Source organism: Amblyomma americanum, chromosome 1 (assembly GCF_052857255.1).
Source record: "Amblyomma americanum isolate KBUSLIRL-KWMA chromosome 1, ASM5285725v1, whole genome shotgun sequence".
In the NCBI taxonomy this organism is placed as follows: Eukaryota; Metazoa; Arthropoda; class Arachnida; order Ixodida; family Ixodidae; genus Amblyomma; species Amblyomma americanum.
The window spans coordinates 278,267,447-278,273,871 of NC_135497.1; the positions used below are offsets into that span (position 1 = coordinate 278,267,447).

The 6,425-nt window shown below is 51.1% G+C and overlaps 1 long non-coding RNA gene across 1 annotated transcript; it reads right to left on the reverse strand.

Moving 5' to 3' along the window:
• On the reverse strand, positions 1 to 952 carry LOC144115154 (uncharacterized). The gene is made up of 2 exons (XR_013311275.1): positions 883 to 952; positions 1 to 569 (listed from the first exon to the last, which is right to left on the reverse strand). It is a non-coding gene; the product is annotated as an uncharacterized LOC144115154 (long non-coding RNA).
• Positions 953 to 6,425: the final 5,473 nt, after the last annotated feature.

A 6,425-nucleotide genomic window follows, 5' to 3' on the forward strand; every position in this document is an offset into this window, starting at 1 on the left:
CATTTTTTTAATTGTTTATTTTGGTCTGCATTACCGAGGAAAAGTAGGCATAAGGTGAATTAGCACCTGACGATCGAAGGCTATAGCTATGCATCACATGTGGTTATACAATATAGAATATGGACAACAGCATATAATGACAAACAGGATATATTTAATACATATATTTAAGAAATAAAACTCACAGGACATAATAGACAGTTTTAGTATAGCGTTCGTGTTTTTTGCGTACGCAACACGCAAGGCGGTTGCGCGCGCTAAAGCGTGAACGACGCACCATTCCGCGACACAAGCGCTCAGTGGACAAACAGCACCCAGGTTCAGCCACGTTTGGGTAAGTACCTAGCGCCACCACACGTCAGAAAAAAAACCTCTGAGGCCGATTTGATCCAAACCAAGCCACGGCAAAGCGGACGCTTTTTGCCGTCTGCTATTTCTTTGGCGGATGGTTCCTCCAGCTTCCACGCCATGCCCTCACGCATCCTGTGAGATCATCACCTCCTCTCTGTGCTCACATGGGCGGGGCGGGAATCGACGACCTCATGTTACCGCATGCGGAGCGATGGTTCCTGAAAGGAGATATTTCATTAGACTACTTGGAGTATGAAATGCGCGGCGCCAACGGGAGTCGGAGCTACTACGATACCGTTCCCGCCACGGACTGCTGGACATAAATAACACAGAGAACTCCTTATTCAAGCAGGAGTTTCGATTTGAAAAATACGACATTACCGAACTGCTATGTGCTCTGATGGTGCCGAACACTGTTACTAGTGCCCAGAACGTCAAGGTGCCGGCCACTAAGCACTCTGCCTCACCCTTCGTCTCTACACTACACTCGACACTTTTCGACTATGTTTTCATGCAATCTAAATAACTTACTTGCGCAGGTTCACAGGATCGTTGGCCGCGTACTGGCTCAGCAGCAGCTCAACTCTGTAGCGCAGCAGCGCCACCTGCACTGTCGGACCCTCAAGCAAGGTGTTGGAATTAATCGCCAAAGCCCCCGGTTCGGTTCTCTGAATTCTACGACTCTCCGTCGCAACCAAGGGTGTTCCCATCCTACTCGCGACAACTCGTTCGCGCTCAGCGCGAACTGTGAACGCCTTCGCCGAATACTCGCTGAAAGTTCTTGCGATTTCAGCCCACATGAGCGGGTTCGCGAACCTCGCGCAGGAGCTCTATGTCATCCGCCACCGAAAAACGCGCGCGGCTGGCGGCCATGGTCCTCACACGTGTGCGAAACCGACACTTCTGAGAAAATAGCCATACAAAAATTACACAAACGGCCGTTGCCATGACGACAGTGTAAACAGTCTGTTGTTAGGCTTACGGGCTTGAAAATAGACTGCTATCTCAAAATTACTGACAACTTATCACATATAACATTGTGTCCGAGTGAGATAGATTTACAGCCAGTTGAGCGCCGAATAACGCAATGACGAGGTATTTTAGAGCCGAAGCGGGCAAGCAGGGTGCCGCCATGTTGCCTCCGTAAGCCCCGCAAAAAAAAAAAAAAAGTCTGCCTGTTTTAACAAGCGTGTGGACATAGGTTGCAAGCTTTTTCTTGCAAGTCTGCTCAACTGAAAGAGGGGTATACCGGGTTGACTGCGGGCTACCGGGTTCAGGTTTAAACCTTCAGTTCCCGGCTCAAATTCTGATTACATGCAATCAAAATCAGCCAAAATCTCGGCTGACCTAGAGGCACAAGTACAATGCACTTGTACAATTAATGCTCTCGCGTTCTCTCCCATAGTCGCGAGCGAATAAGAAAGGAAAACACAAAAGCAAGAAACTTTCTTCTCTGTCATATGGCCCGCGTGTTTCCGACGAAGCAGTCTTAGTAACGTGGGCTGGACTCGGAACCCTTTGGTCTCGCGCCCTCCTAAAATGTGGGAACCTGCATGTCTGCGAGCGCAACTTTGCATGCGGGCGCCGCCTGACGAAGCACTCCTGCGAAGCACTCGTAGGTAATCGATTACGGAAAAACATTGACTATATTCTAGGCACTATAGTCTGACTATAGATAATGTTACACCTTACGAAAAGTAAACAGTATACTGTTTACTTTTCGTAAGGTGTAACATATACGTATATGCGTTACATATACGTATATGTAACAAACCTCGAAAATTAATTTATTACAAGTAATCAGTCGTGGCTCGTTACGTACAAGTCTGCGTGGGAACGACAGAACAGGAAATATGCCCGAGTGGGCTGTGTATGATCTCCCGGAGCTTCAGTTTCCGTGGGCTGCGACGTCATAGAGTTACGAGCGTACGTGACTTGTAGCGGTTCTGATTTGTAGCAAACAACGGAGCAGCGAAAGCGTTCCTGTTCTGTGAGCGCACGTGACTCGTGGCGATTCGGCGTACTGACCTTGACGTCACAGCACGCGGAAGCTGAACCTCCGGCAGAAAAATAGTGCTGTAATATGTTAGCTGGAGGACACTGGGGCATGCCGTAGTTACCCGGATATTTGTCTATTGCGTCTTATATGTCGACCCAAAGTTTCGAAAACTGAAAAAAAAAGTAATGTCGTAGAAGTCGACCAACAAACGCTTTGTGCCACACCTAGGCGCGGGCGTCACTGCAATTAATGGAGAATTCCAATCGACAATCCGGAGGTAGTTCTCTTGCTGTTCGAAACCGAAGAGCTGTTTCAACGGGCGGCTTGGATCCAGATCCTGAGTTCTGATTGGACCGCGTTGGCCTTGCTTCTTCGCGGATTCGGAGAGCGCTCCGGATCGTCGATTGGAATTCGCCATAACGCAACCAGCTTTGCACATTACATTTCGAAGCTGCGGTGGCGCCGAGAGAAACTACCGGAGACGGCGCACTGTGCCAAGCGCGGGAACGCGACGTGGTGGTTTAAAACATTTATTTATACTATTTACAAAAAGAGGTACAGGCCCGGCCCTCACAATCACTAGGAGGGATCCCTAGTCCGGGAGCCGCGTTGGCTGATCAGAACGTTCAATGGTATAGCGGCAACATGTTGTTGAGCTTAGCTCCGTATATAAACGCATTACAAGCGCCGTTCATCTATAGATTGCTGCAAAGGTCAGACCGCGCAAACTACCCTTTTTTTTTTTTTTCCTGCAGGCGACCGGTCATTCCTAGAAGCACAACACTCGTGCAGTGCAAACTAATTTTTACTAATGACTCGAGCGCTGTGTGCGTGATGTGCGGCAAGATCTTGAAGTCGGTCAAGCAGCGTCTGAAATTAACGCCGAGATTTGACTTGCACTAGCAGTGGTGGAACTGCTGCGCCAATTGCACCAAACTGTGCCAAATGGCTAATTGTGTTACATGTCGCTACAAAATTCAATTTTTGCTTGCTGACTTGCGCCACGTATGCGTCAGAAGGTAACTGAAAACTTTGGCAGGCACGAAGCCGAAACTGAAGCCGCTTTCCGCGCCTTCCAGGACAATGTTACAATGTTGAAAGTACGGAAATATTCGAAATTTCGAATACTTTGTGGATAGAAGCTACTGTTCGATTTGAACAGTTGCACCGCACGTTTTCCGTTTGATGTAATGAAAGAATATTTTACAATCACGATTTGGATTTCCCTGCACCCCATGAACTCTCCGTCAAAAACTGCGCCGTTTCTAAACGGCACTCACTGGCTTGGTATGCACGGTCTCGCGCTTGTTACAACTGAACCTGCGCTTTCCTAGTGTGGCCGCACGCGCAGTAGCACTAGCATGAAAGAGATTCGTTGACGGCCATCGGGAATCGTCGCAGCCGCTCCGTGCTCGTTGATCTGAAAGCGAAGTGCGGTAGCGCGCGGAGTTTCATTATTTCGTTCCACACCGTAGCCGACAGTGAAAGGGCTAATGACGAATGTGAACAGGCGCCTATACCACTTTACATCTCTACGACGCGCGGCGAGCATGGAAACGGGGCTTGCATAGCATAGCGAGGTTGGCGAAGCTGCGGCACGCGTGCACTCCAGCGTGGGGATAACCTGCACCCTGCACAATTTTAGCCTACTAGAATCATCATTTAGGCCATATGGGATAACAAAGAGCGAAATACAGACACAAAAGCCTAGGAGCCAGCCCGGACAGGTGCATTTCGTAGGACGCTGCTCGCGCGCTTTCTCGCTTTATAGTTTCGTTTTCGCGCTTTCGGTTGCGTGCGCTCGCTTCGCTGCGGCGGTGGAAGAGTATCTGCAGCAATAGTAAAGTTCATGCTGCGCGTAAGTGCGCGGCGCATCATTTGAGAAACTTCCAGAAGGTCTGTGAAGCTGAAGCTGTATGGCGCTGTTGTGAAAGCATGCTTAGAACGCCTTAACGGGTACAGAAAGGGGTATTTGAGTTTGGCTTTAAAATGGTTGTACTATGTAGAGTACAGGCCACCGAGCGCCCATGCCGCGTACGAGGCCAAAAAGCGAGCGGGAAATTTACAATACATTTTTAAATATTCCCGCTTTCGCTCGTCGCGACGACGCGCGGTGCCGGGCTTTCGCGGCGAGCAAGTGACGTCAGCAGCCGAGAGTTATCATTGGTTCACAGCGCCGGATTCTTTCAGACGTCACGCGCTGCCACGGCCGCGGCCACTCCGCACGCGCCGCAGCCGGCGGAGGTAGGGTAATGGTGGTGGTCGTTACTATGAAGGGGGGGGGGGGGGGGGGGGTGATACTGGTCCCGACGTATGTTGGGGACCAGGGGAGGGGGGGAGGGGATGCAAGGAGGGGAGGGGGAAGGTCGCCGCCGTCGTATCCGTGGAAGTCCTTGGCCGTTCTGGAGTCGCAAGCACCGGGCGGGAAGTAGGGGTGGGGCCGGCGGAGGAGCGCCGCCGTTTTGTCTAGCGAGAGAGGAAAAGGCGCGAAGACGCGGAAGTTCAAATTCTGCCTGCATATAACTCAGCTTCCACAAAACGCATTTAGAAAATTCTTGCTGGATGATAATTACGAACCGGCGTCCCTTTAATATCTCAGACATATCGCAACTTTATTGGGACTACCACCACTGTAGTGAACGATTTAAAGCATCGCGCAATTTCTGATGCAGAAGATGCCAAAGATAAACGCTCAGATCAATCGAGCATTGCAGATGTGCATACTGCTGCCGAAATCGCTCCGCTGATTATCTTTCAAATGCGACAGCATTTATGAGCTTATCGCAGGGCAGAGTGTGACGGAACCGATACGCGGGTACTAAGCGCGCTACGTCTCGTCGAGTCGTGTTTGGACAGAATTACTCTGTCAGCGTTGCTCCCCAGACGTCACGAGGGAACGCAGGAGGGATGGAGTGCGGGCTGCCGCTTTTCGTTCGCTTTGCGAGCTGTCTCTGTACGTTTCGCCAGCAATGCACCGCTTCGTGCCTCTTCGATAGAAACCTCTGTTGTCATCCTGCCGGTGGCATTTTCTAAGCTCCAGAGCGGGAGGGGTTATTCCTGCTAACCTCGCTCTGTGTTCTGTCTGAGCTAGAATCATAGAAAAAGACAAGAAATAGTGCCTGGAGGGTTTAGTTTCAAGAACATCATTCTCACTTCAGGGGAAGAACCAACTAGCCCGGAACCTTGCTCTTCTGATCATTCTCACATTTCGTGTACCGTATTTACGCGATTCTAACGCACCCTCGAGTGTAACGCGCACTCGTTTTTCACAGTCCGGGAAAAAAAAGAAAATTCAGCAGAAACACTTAACGCTGTTTACGTGTGGAAATGCGAAAGCACTACTGTCCCTGGGTGCACTAGCTGACTCCCCCCCCCCCCCCCCCCCCACACACACACGCGCGCGTACGGCACCACCCGGAACGCTGCACGACGAACGGTTGTATCACAATTTTAACGCTATCGCGTTAAAGGCCCTGCGGTGCAGAAAATCCGGTGTCGGCTTTGCCAGCGTCGGCGTTGTGAGCGAAAAATGAAACAAAGTGAACAAAGAAGGGGAGAGCCTCAGGGTGCCCGCCAACGTTTCGACACGAGGGCTTACTGCCTTCGTCTGGGCAAAGCGATCACCATTGGCGGTGTTTAAAGAGGGCCTTCACTCCGGGGAGGAAGGCCCGGGTGAGGCGGAAGGGGGCGTACGTGAAGGAGGCAGGTGGACCACCTAGGTCGCGTGACCTTGGCGTCATCGCAACCTGCTCACAGGATTGTGAGCAAACTGCGCACCGTACGTGGCAGGTGGCAGTTAAACAGATGACTGGCCGCGAGAGGAACTGCCCGGAAAGAGCAACCCAGGTCGCACAAGCCCGGCCGGTGGCAGCACCTGCCATCGCAGGGCAGTGGCGCATCGCTTAACCGCTGCACAACTGCGCCAGGAGGGGCATGAGGACTGCCCAGGGATCTATGAATGTGAAGTAGAGAATGACCAGATCTGCATATATGGGCGTTAACCCCATTACGCTGTCGCGTCGCATACCCTCCATTTTTTTTTATTCAAGCAGCACCATGCGCACAATGAACACAT